The 13,205-nt window shown below is 33.4% G+C and overlaps 1 protein-coding gene across 1 annotated transcript in view; it reads left to right on the plus strand.

Annotated features, from left to right (window-relative positions):
- Window positions 1-13,205, plus strand: part of ADAMTS16 (ADAM metallopeptidase with thrombospondin type 1 motif 16) — a 245,374-nt gene that overhangs the window by 14,605 nt on the left and 217,564 nt on the right. The window lies entirely within an intron of this gene.

The raw sequence follows: 13,205 nt of genomic DNA on the forward strand, positions 1-13,205 counted from the left end.
TGTAAGGTGGGTGCTATTATTATGCCTATTTCAAAGATAAGGAAATTAAGGTAGACATAGGTTAAGTGACTTACCCAGGATCACCCAATTGGCAACTGTCTAAGAATGAATTTGAACTTTGGTTCTTCTGGTTCCAAGTCTAGCATATGACAAACTGTTCAACCTAACTGTTTCATAATTTGATTATTCAGGTTATTTCTGTTCTAAATCTATATTTTATATGTTTTCTCTCTTGAACATTCCTCATGCTGCCCATCTCACTTCAGATCTGTATATTTCATTTATACAGAACTAGCAGGAGACCCTAGGTAACTTCTCATCTAACTTCTTCATTTTACTGATACATGAACTAAAATGATAAAAGATTAAATGACTTGGCAAAAATTTATGGCAGACCAGGGATTTTATCTGGATCCATTGAACCAAATTTCTTCTTATGAATCAAATCTAGATGCCTGTAAGAAATATCCAGAATCCCAATAGCCATTTTGTATCACAGATGTGAAGTGAATTAAATTCAAATCAGCACTTTTTTAAGGACCTACTTGGTGCATAGGATTGTGCTGGACTCTATCACAGTTGGATTAGTCTTTTCCATTTTGTTAATCTAAGAAGATAACATCAGCTCTATTAGCTGATGTTATGAGAATGGGAAAGAACATATTTTGCCAAAAGTAGAATTGATTTGAATCTCCTGGGTTGGAGGTTCAAACCAAACTTGAAAACTTGATAGTCTTTTTTTTTTTACTTTTGGCAAAAATACAACTTCCTTTTTATAGGAAAAGAGCTTGATAGATGAGAAATTTCTTGGACTGAATATCTAACCAAATGTTTCTGAAAATATCAATGAGCCAAGTGTGAATAATAAGAAACATAAGATAAAATATTACTTTTGAGTTCACTCAACTTTAAACATTAAAGGAGAAATGTGTTGTCAAAACACTTCAGTGATTTTGCTGATCTTAAAATATTTGGCAAATAGTCTTTCAAACATTTTCTGCATCCTGAAAATGCTATAAGGCTAAGAAGCCTTGATCCATTCTTCCCCATTTGGAATGATTAAATTTAGCCAGATCACATGTATAAAATATTTGCATGTATGTTTTCTGCAAATTCAAGTGAGTGACCATTAAAAGTTGAATGCAAAATATGCCAAGTTTTCACAGTCTATTAGTTACTGAAGAGAATAATGCATAGAGTACTTATCTTCAAGTTAATAAAAGTGACATTCAAAATCTGCCTCAGCTAGCCTCACTAACTATGTGACCCTGTCTGATCCTTGAATTGCTTAATCTTAGTTGTAAAATAGGAGAAATAATAGTATCTTACTCCCAGAGTTATTATAAGGATTTACATAAATAAATATATACGGGGACAGAGAAAAGAGAGAACAGTTAGAGAATCTTGAAAACTTTTAAGTGCTATAGAAGCATTGTCTTTAGCTATCATAGTCATTATCAATATGGTAATTGTTATTATTATTACTTTCCAATGCATGTGATCACATTGAAAATGCTCTTCTTTAAAAAGTACATACATAAAGAAATTGCTAGAGTAAGATGGTAGTTATTGGAAATGTTTGTTATGCATCAAGGTAATTTGGCATAGTTCTTCCCTACAGTTCCAAGAAAAATAGGGTGATCCCTTAACTAACTGGGGGCCAAACCACATAGAAAGTTGTAGGTCAGTGCATAAAAGAAAAGTGTCATTCTCGGCTTCTTTCAACAAAGGCTCCCTACTAGAAATCGAAGTCACATGTGGAACTAGGAGATCTGCCTTTCATTTCAGCACTCCGTAATAGTTTCTTAGCTTTTGGAGGCCAGCAGCTCTTCTCATTCAGTCATCGGGCATATAAACTCATTAGGAACCACAGATCTTGGTGAGCCAAGACTGCACTGAACAGCAACACCATATTGTTAAACCCTTGGCTGAGTTGTCAGCCCTTACAAGTGAGGCCAGGATGGCAGAGGGCTTGGCTGTCTTGCTCACTTTGATCCTGGTGGGAGTTAACAGTGACTGACTAAAAGAGTAACTGTACATTTACATGAAAGACAAGGAAATGAAAAATAGAAGAGAGAAAAATCTTAGACAATAAACACTGTGACTTCACATCATGACCTTTTGCTTGCCCTAGTCATTAATCTTATAAATATTTCACTTCCAACTCCACTGGTATTTTGTCTGCTCAGTGGTCAGCATAAACATGACATAATCTAGAGGGATGATCTTGAGGTCACAGGGCAATTGTCAAAAGATGTGAAGAGCCAGAAGAGCCAAGATTTTTCCCCCTCTATTCCTAAAAGGAGGATATAAAAACACACATATACACACAAAAGATTGAAGTATAACATTTCAAAGCAAGATCCTGACTTTATCCTAATTCTCAATGATTAATTATAACATTCATACTTCTTATTCACTAAAGCACGAATAAAGAAAATTTAATGCACTGATACTCTAGGCCTAGACCATAACTTTTTCTTATTCTTCTTATATCAAGTTTTAGGGAGCAACTAAGTGGCACAGTGGATAGAGCATCGGCCCTGGAGTCAGGAGGATCTGAGTTCAAATCCAGCTTCAGACACTTAATAATTATCTAGCTGTGTGACTTTGGGCAAGTTACTTAACCTCATTGTCTTGCAAACAACAACAACAAAAAAAAGTTTTAGGCCAAGTTGGGTGAATCTATGTATGCAAGTCTTTGTACAAATCATAAAGAAACCAAATAAGATAGCTGAGAGAGTTAAAAAAATTAATTTCAGCCCACATATGGCTTATTCAAAAAGAATATCTCATGGCTTACTTGTATGATCATTGATATGGAGCTGTAGACCTCAGAGGTCATTTAGTCCAGTACTTTTCAGATTTGGGCCATCACACACCCCATTAGTAGAAAAACTATTACCCCCAAATGTGTAAATTATTTACAAATCATATACATGTATAATCATTTTAATTATGAATATTATAAAAATTAAATTACAAACATAAATCCAAAAAATAAGATAATTATAAAATAATAATCACTCATAGAGTCAATGAAAAGCCACTTGAGTTTTTTGAGTAGAAATGAAATGGTTAGACCCACTATTTAGGAAAAATTACATTTGCAGCCCTGTCTTAAGTGAATTAGAGAGGGGTAGAGATGTGAGGGAAGAAAATCAGTTAGGAGGTTACTACAGTGCTTTAGGCAGTTGAAGATGAAAGACTAAACTTGGGTGGAAGCTGAATAAACAGAAGGGAAATTTATGCAAGAGATATGTAAGAAGTAGAAACAACAAAATTTTTCAGTTATTGATTACATGGAATAAAGGGACCGTAGCAGACAAATTATGAACCTAGATGTTTCCTTGACCATAAAAGAGGAATTTGAAAAAAGGATCACTTTAAAAAGAAAAGCTAATACAATAAGATCTGAAATATGTATAGATCACAACCTATTTAGGATTAGTTATTCCATTGGACTCATTCTATCTCATACAAATGAAGAAGGCAGCGAAGTTCTAAGTGGTCATTTTCTTTCTTTTTTTTTTTGGAGGCAATTGGGGTTAAGTGACTTCCCCAGATTCACACAGCACCCAGACTTAGTTCTGGTGCTCTATTTACTGTGCCACCTGCTCACTTCTCTGGAACAAAGAAACTGTCCCTCTCTGCAATTATGCAGGGTCATGTTGATAAAGAAAAATAATTTCCCATAGCTGCTATGTTAGGTTATAAAAAGACTGAAACACCTATAATTGGGTATAGGTTAGGGGAAAGGAGGTAAGGGATACAAATTAAAACTTGGAGGGCTAGAATAGAATGAATTATTGGGAAAAATGCATAAGTGAGTTGTATTGGACTTAGTTCCCATGATTGACTACTTCTCTATTTGTCCCCAAATTGTTTTGTTCTTTATAAACATGTGATTCCCATGTTTACATATACTGAGTGTTCAGGTCAAGGCCCTTGCTTTTGTTAATTATAGCCCACTCATTTGCATGTAGCTAAGGAAAATTATACCTAGAAGGGTTTAGGGACTTAGTCAAGCAAGTTAATAAGTGTTTAGTTAATAAGCAGAGATGTGATTTGAATCCAGTTCTTTTGAATTTAGATTCAAAGTATTTACATTTTTCAAAGTACCATAATTGCTTTTCCAAGTGGAAAATATTTTATTTCTTTTTCACTATCATTCCATTAATAATGGAAGATATTTAAATTTTAAGAATAAATGTATATCACATGAGAAATTTATTTTAATAAAATATTATTCAACCAATATTGAATTATTCAAAAGAGCACAAAATTAAAATAAATACTATTTTTAAAGTATTTTTACTGATTCTAGGAATATTAATGAATTATGTTTCAGTATAAAGATATATATATATATATACATATATATATATGATTTTTTTCTGGTTGCGATATCATTGTGAATCTGTTCACATAGGTCTTTCTGTCCTTTTTTATATTGATTGTATTCATCACTTCATATAACACAAATTCAATTTGTTTAACTATGCCCTAATCAATAGGAATCTGCTCTCAACTCTCTCAATATTTCAATTTATATTGAGTCATTTGAGGGGAGGGGTGAAGGGGCTTCATGATACCTTTGAAGTAGCCATCCAAAAGTAGAATCCCTGGGTCAAAGGGTATAATATTTTAGCCATTTTATTTGCATATTTCCAATTTGCTCTCTAGAATGTTCATACTAATTCTCAACTGTATCAGCAATACACTAGTGTACCTCTTTTCATTACTCCTCTAACACCAACTAATCCCATCTTTTGTCATTTTACCCATTTTCTGGATATGAGGTAAAACCCAAGGTTCCTTTACTAATTTGCATTTTTCCTTATTAATGATTTGAAGCACTCTTTCACAGGGTTATTAATCATTTGCAATTCATTTGATTTTACTACAGGGATACCATTTCATAGTTTATTCAAATTTCTTTTTTAAACAAGAATAACATTTTACTAGGTTTTACTAGTCTTGATTGTAATTATGTATCTTTTACCTTCTCTAATATTGTATTCTAAGCTCTCCCCTCTTTTATAGTAGTAGCTACTAAATCATGTGATTTTGGCTAGGATTCTTCGGTATTTTAATTATTTCTTTCTATATGATTGTAGTGTTGTTTTTCCTTTGACCTGCAAGTTCTGGATTATGGTCAGTCATAATGTTCCTAGAGTTCACTTTAGGGTTTCTTTTAGGAAGTAATTGGTAGAACTTTTAAAATTATTATTTCTACTTTGCTCTATAGTTATTAGAAATTTGGGCTGTTTTTGTTTAAGATTTCTCAAAATATGATGTCAAGGATATTTTAAAGGTCATAGCATTCAGGAAATTCAATGATTGTTGTTTTTCCTCTCAATTTATTTTCTAGGTCAAATATTTGTAATGAGATCCCTTGCATTTCTTCTGCTTTTTCATTGAGTACTATTTGATCCATTCTAATTTTAGGTAGTTTTTTTGGGGGGGAAGGTTTTCTACCTCTTGTTCCAAGCTGCTAATTTGATGATTTATTTTTCCATAATTTTCATTTCTTTTCAAGTTTTTCATCTACTTGCTATTTCATTTATAAAACCATTTAACTCTTTTTTAAAAACCTCTTTTTTTGAAGAATTTCTAGTGTTAAAAATGTGCTCAAGATTTATTTTTCTTTGAAGTCCTGCTTGTTTTAGAGTCATCCCCTTCTTGCTGGCTGATATCTTTAGTATTTCTAGCTTTTATTCCTAGTAATACTAGCTTTTTAAGGTGGATTCTTGTTTTTTTTTTTCTTTTTGCTCTTCCAGACTACTTCCTGACTTCCAACTTGAAGTCAAACTTACCTCTTTGTACTTCTGGATCAAAGGCCTGAGCCAGTCCTATAGCTGATTTCCTGTAGTATTATTGATTATTCTTTTATTGTAGCACTTCAGGAACAGTTCAGACAGGGAATTTGCAAACTTTTAGTGTTCTCAAAGTATGAATATCTGAATATAGTATGATTGCTGCCACCCTGCAAGTTCCTGATATGAGGTAGGATCTGAGCAATAGTACCATCTTATTAGACTCGGTCCCTGTCAGTCAGCTGAGAGGCTACATGTTCAGACTGGGTAAAAGGTGAAAACTGAGATCCCACTCTGCCCCTGGGGAGTCTGAGCCATACTGTTGCTGTTAACTTGTGAACTTGTCCCTTTCTGTCCTGAGCATGTTGCTTCTTCAGCCTGCCCTAGATCATTGGAGCCATGTAGTAAGAGATAAAACTGCCAAATGAAAATCATTCACATGCTTCTGCCATGATATGGATTTGGCATTTCTTCTTACCTTGGTGCACATCTTCTTCCTGAGTAAAAAAGAGTACTGAAAAACTACTCTGAATAAATTTCATCCCCAATCTGTAAACCAGTCTGTCCATTTCCCTATGTTGATCTTGGCTAGAAAAATGACTAACTTGTGACTCTTTTATTTTTAATTTTCCCATTGGGATTTAGTGAGCTGCTGTTAATAGATTTGTATTAGGAGAGTTTTGGCAAAGACAGGATAGGGAAATCTTGCTTCTTGCTACTCTACCAACTCAGCTGTGCTTCCTCTTGTGTACCTTTGATAATCATGTAAAACACATTATCAAGTGATTGAAGACACTATAACCACGTAATAGTTTCTTTTAAAACAGATTATCTTGCTCAAAATAAAAAAAAAAAAGAATGTGGAAATTCATTATAAATGATAAAACTGCTGTAAGGCCCCACTAGGACTTGGAAAATTTAATATTGTCTAATCTTAGGGGTCAATATTATATTATCTTGAAGTCCTTTTCTATGCCTCATCATAGTGTGCAAGTGACTCTGGCCTTTTGAAAGATATTCCAGGAGAATATAAATTCTGTCAAGGCTTACCAAATTGGAAAGATTATGACTCTGGGTCTAGTCAAAGTTTGTATGTTATTTGAGAACTATCCTTACTAAGTTCAAAGAAGCTTCTAATAGGATCATAGAATTCATAGGACCCAAGGATTATATATTTCATTTAGAATTTTTTTTAGGTTTTTTTTTTTTGCAAGGCAAATGGGATTAAGTGGCTTGCCCAAGGCCACACAGCTAGGTAATAAGTGTCTGAGACCAGATTTGAACCCAGGTACTCCTGACTCCAGGGCTGGTGTGCTTTATCCACTACGCCACCTAGCCACCCCTAGAATATTTTTTAAATATCTTGTAGTTCAACCCTCTCATTTTACAAGCGAAGAAACAAAGATTCAGAATAGTAAATAATAATTGAAAGGTAATAGCTAGGATCGATTGATGATCAAGCATTTATGAAATGCTTTCTATATGCCAAGCATTGTGCTGTGATAAGCAGCTAAAAACAAAATAGTCTCTGACTTCAAGGAGTTTTTGTTCTTTGGGAGGAAATAATAAGTACCTCTGCATCAAGCATGACCTCCTTTTAAACTTCGGTAGAGAGCCTGAATCTAAGAACTTTAGGATTAGCAATGCACCTTAGACTATAGTCCTTTTCTAGTCTTAGCTCTAAAGTTATCACTGAGGGGTACAATCTCTGAAAAGGAGGGATTCGTCTTTTGTGATCAGAATCAAAATCAATTATTAATCCAATATCACCAACTGTAGTCAATTTTAAGAGTCCAGGAAGTGACATGACATTCCAGGCTACCAGTACTACTTTCAACCAACACTCTGTGAAGCAACTGGTATGAAAATATGAACTGAAAAATACTTTCTCAACTACTGAAACCCTAGGAAACAAAGTTCTCACCACCCAAATCCTTGATACCATCAATCAGAAGATAGCTATCACTTAATGGAAATTTCATAGATGAAGAGATATTACTATGTACTTCTCCTTGGCACTCTGGGGAGCTTGGAAGTCTTCTATCTAATTTTCAGTTGATACCTTGAGTGTCTGTGTGTGTGTGTGTGTGTGTGTGTGTGTGTTGGCTCTCCCAGAAAATGGTAACCATCTTTTTTTTTTCATATATAATGTATCTCAAAGCTAATCCAGTAAGGCAAGGATGAATTGTAGATTTTATTGATAGATGGATTAGCCACACTAATAAGATCCATGAAATACTGAAATTTGTTATATTTTCCATGCCAAATCTTTTCTCAATCCTTACTATAATATGGCAATGACCGCAGGCTCTCAAATGCTATATCAGTCAGGGACAAACTCCACAGGACTTCCCAATCTGAAAAACAAAAACAATATATGGAACTTGAAATGGTTTATTACTTGAGGAATTCCTAGATAAGGAAAGAGGGACTTATCACCAGAATGCTGGTGACCAAGTGATTACTTGTCTAGCTACAGCAACTCAATGAATATATCCAATATAATCTAATATTATAATAGCACATCACTATAGTATCTTGAAATCTTTTTCTATGCCTCATCCTTAGGGCATCTTCTCAGTAATGTCACATTAACTACTGACCCAACAATATACACTTTTGATAAGTCTAAAGATTTTTATTATCTGACATTTCCCTGATGGGACAGATTGCAATCCATTCTCACTTCTCATCCCCTTTGCTGAGACTTTTGACAATTTTAGCCTATCTGTATTCTAAATGATATATATTGGATCCTCCTTTTAGATCTTGTGACATTGTAATTGATCTTTGGAATACACAGACTGTTCATAAAGTATATGAAAAGAACCTCCATGGCTTGAAATTTATTTTAAAACATTTCTATTAAAAGAGCTAATATGAGAATCAGAATAAATATGGTGAAGTAGCAAGTAAAAAAAAGTATAGCTGGACTCTACCCACCTCACTCCAATTCTTCTACATCAGAGGTGAGAAATCATTTTTTCTTCCAAGAGTCATTTGAATATTTTTAACGTCCTTTGTGGGCTATATTTGGCCAACATTTAATTAATTCATTACTAAAGTTATTAGATTTGTTGAATGTCAAGTGCCTTTGTGGTTGCCTTGTCAATGTCAGACCAATATGGTTCATAGTCTGGAAGTCCCCCCCCCCCCCAGCTTTAAACATATCTAGAATTATTATTTTAGAAAATTAATATTTATAAGTACTTCCTATGTTCCAGACACTAGGCTTAAGTTATTTATGATTATTATCTCATTTCATCTTTTTAAGAATTGTATTATCCCCATTTTATAGATAAGGAACTTCAGGCAAATAAAATTAAATGACTTGCCCTTGGTCATACAGCTAGTAAGTATTTGAGGTCATATTTGAACTCATATGTTCCTGATGCTAGATCCAACACTCTATCCACTGTGCCATCAACAACCTCTCAAAATGAGTCATATCAAATTTTAAAAAGTAAGTCCAAGAAAAAATGATGAACCATTTTTCTAGCCCAGATAAACATAGGAAGACAGTCAAATAATACTGTGACCACTGGGGACATGGTCTAACCTCTGCATGTTTATGCAGAGCATTCTAGAGCAAGGAGGAATTAGCAATAATGTACACAAATCTAGCTCCCGGACCAGTCATAGAGGACCATAAAGCTATTCAAAGTACACAATATGTAAAAAATAGGAAGTTTTGTTGCTCACTACCCAATTCTCCACAATGCCTCTAGGGCTGACTAAGGAGTTGTGTGTCTAGAGGAACAAAAGTGGGGCCAGCAGTAGCTGTCACTAGCTGAATACAAGTAGAACTTCAAGTAGAGCAAGTCCACAGATATGTTGCTCAGAAACTTGCAGAATTTAGACCAGGGCATAAGCAACAAACCATTTTTGGAAACACTGAAAGTTCCAGAACTTGGGCTGTCCCTGAGATTCTGAAATAAAATGATACTCTCTACGCCCCAAGAAAGCAGAGACAGGACCAGGGCTAACATTCCCCTTCAGAAATGTGCAGTCTTGCCCTAACGTAAAATCTGAAGTCAAAAAGTAGACATAAAGAATGAGAAAATAAAAACAAAATATTCCAATATGAAAAAGTATGTTCAAGACACAGACTCAAAAAAAAAAAAAAAAAAAAAAAAGAACAAACAAAAGCATCTACATTCAAAGCCTGAAAGGAAAACACAACTTGGTTACGGAGTTAACTGGAATTCCTAGAATGGATGAAGTAAGAGTTTTTTTAAGACTTTAAAATGCTTCATAATTATAATCAGAATGAGAGAAGAAAAAATTGGAAAAGAAATGGGAGCTATAAAAGAAGAAGTGGAAAGGCAATTGATAGCTTTGACACAAGAGGGTCAAAACCTTACACAAAGAAACAAAATCCCTGAAAATTGAAATGAGCCAAACATAAGATAATGATTTCATGAAACAAAAAGAAGTGTTAAAAAAAAAGAGTGAAAGGACTGAAAATAATAGGAAAACGATTCACCTTTTCTTAAAACAAAAGCAACTAAACTGGAAAGCTGATGGAAAAGGGACCATTTACAATTTGAACCAGAGAACCATTGATGAAAATATTCACAGCCTGGACATAGGAATAGATAGCAATCAAGGACTGAGTTTTAATCACCACTGTACTCCTTTACCAGTTACAAAAGATTACTCCTTGTCTTTTTCTTCATCCTTCTCTTTAAATGACGATTATAAAAGGTCGTGAATTCCAAATGTCACTTGCAGTAAGAATGGAATGCTATGTCTCTATAGTTTACTGTTTTAATTGGGTAATGCTAAAAATTCGACACAATTCTCTGGCACTGCATTAGAAATTTTCAGATTTTGTCAATTGGAAAATAAACTAAGGATTGAGAATAAAAGAGAACATTTAAGATTCATTGAACTAAATGAAAGGATTCATAAAAAGACCCTAGACAACATATTTCAAGAAATCATAGAACACAATTGTTCAATTCTCTTACATCAGAAGGCAAAATAGATTTAGAAATCCTGTCACCTCCTGAAAGAAATCCCAAACTATAAATTCCCAGGACTTTTATAACCAAAACTTAATATGCAGCAAGAAAAAACTATAACCATACAGAACAAAATCCTGAGAAGCCACAATTAATATCATACAAGATTTTGTAGTCATCACATTAAAGAAATGGAAAGCTTGGAATATGTTATTCCAGAATTTGAGGACTATAGGCATGCAACTAAGAATAACTTGCCTAGGAAAACTCAGGGTAATTCTAAAAGGGAACTAGATCACAAATAAAAGAAATAAAATAGATAAACTTTTTAAGCATTCTTATTGAAAAAATTAAAGCTGTAAAAAACCTTTGAAGTAAAAATATAGGAGTCAAGAGAAAAATGTTAAATATAAAAATAATTCTAAGGGACTCAGAATCCTTCCCATCATCTGGGTTCTAGATAGAGGGCTTGAGATTGATGATGTTATATTTTGATTATCTTAAAAAAAAGATACAAAAAATGTAAGAGTTATGCACTGTGGTGAGTGAGAGAGAATCTTTGGGGAAAATTATGTCCCATAATTTGGGTAAACAAGTAGACATTAATACCAACAAGGAAGAAAAGGCTGGAGAAAAACCTACCTCTCATTTGAACCAGCTGCAGAATGGAAGACCAGAAAGTATAGAAATACACTTAACTCGATAGGGAAAAAGAGGGTAAGAGTATAATGGGGAATAAGGAGCAGGGTAGAATAAAGGAACAATTAGCCCTAAATAAAACATTAAGGACATACAAAATATTTTGTCTACTTCTCTTTTTTTTGTGGTTACAAGCAATTAGAAACTGAGAGAGTATTCATCCATTGAATGATGACTTAAATTGCTTTAAGAAATGAAGATGATTTCAAAGAAAAATGGAAACATTTGTATGAATAGATACAGAATGAAAAGAGCAGAACCAGGAGAACAATATATGCAATTCAACAATATTATAAATACAAATCACTTTGAAAAACTTAGGAACTTTGATTAATTTAAAGATTAGCTACAGATGCAGAGAATTCATAATGAAACTACCCACATCATATTTAGAGAGGTTAAGGAATCAGAGCACAGAATGACTTTTTTTTAAAAAGCATTGCTTATGTCAGAATTTGTTTTGCTTAACCATATGTTGTCATAGGAATTTTGTCTTTCTCTTTTATTCCCAAATGGGGGGAGGACTGAGGGGGTTGGGGGGGGTGTCAAAGAGAGAACAAGGGTTGTTTTTTTTTAATTTATAAAAATGCAATTTAATTTTTTTAGGAAAAAAGTTATTGTGCTACTTAAAAAGTTACCCATGTCCTAGTTATAAAATATTTGCAAAGTTCCTGGAGTTTCCTGTAAAATGGTTGTTTATATGTCACAGCATCGTTATTATTTAATAGCATTGTTTATTTGATAACCAGGTGATACCCATCAGTCCCCAAATCTGTTTCTAATGCAGTCTTAGAGTGCTTTTCCAAATTTCTGAGAGCTGCACTCCTATTCCCAATAATTTCTAAAGAAAAAACAATTACTTTTTTAGAAAATACTACTTCTCTAGAAAATATATTAGCAAATAGGCAAAATGGATCTAGAAATAAACAATTCATCACAACTAAAGGTCTCCTAATGTAGCAACTTTAACCATACTTCAACACTATAAGCATAGAATTAGTCTTACACACAGAGATCTTTTGGAGGGGAATATGAGTATAGAATTCCATCTTTAATTATTTGTTCTCTATTGTTGCATAAGGGCAATATGTAATGCATCTATGGATATGTATGTAATATGCAAAATATCATTGATATCCAAAAGGAAGCATACTTTTTGATGTGGTTAAATGAAATATGTCCATTGTTTCCAATTTTAAAATGATTCAGCATGACTTTTTGAGTTTGGAAGGGAATGACTTGTTTTACCTTTGAAAACAAGAAAGTGAAATCTTGTATTTGGATGAGGTCTTTAGGAGAAGAAAAAAATAAATTATTGAATAAATTATGTTTAGTCATCATTAAAGAATGTTTTGGGTTTTGCTTCACAAGTTTTGACTTGCTCTGAATTCTTTCTGGTTCAAAGATTCTTAATCTTTTGTTTTATGAAGCCCTTTGTCAATCTAGTCAAGTTATGGTCCACATCTCAGAGGGAAAATGATTTTAAATGCATAAAATAAAATGCATAGTATTACAAAGAAAATCAATTATATTCAAATATAATTATCAAAATGATATCTCTTTTTAATTTAACAGACCTAGTTAAATTAACTCCTCTTCCATTCAGTAAAAGTAAAATTTTTATGTATCACTTAAACAACTTATCTTGGTATGGAGGTAATTCAAAATTTTCAGATTATATTAGTGGAGTACACAAGCTCTGGGAAACACCACCAAATTG

This window comes from Macrotis lagotis, chromosome X, assembly GCF_037893015.1.
Source record: "Macrotis lagotis isolate mMagLag1 chromosome X, bilby.v1.9.chrom.fasta, whole genome shotgun sequence".
Lineage (NCBI taxonomy): Eukaryota > Metazoa > Chordata > Mammalia > Peramelemorphia > Peramelidae > Macrotis > Macrotis lagotis.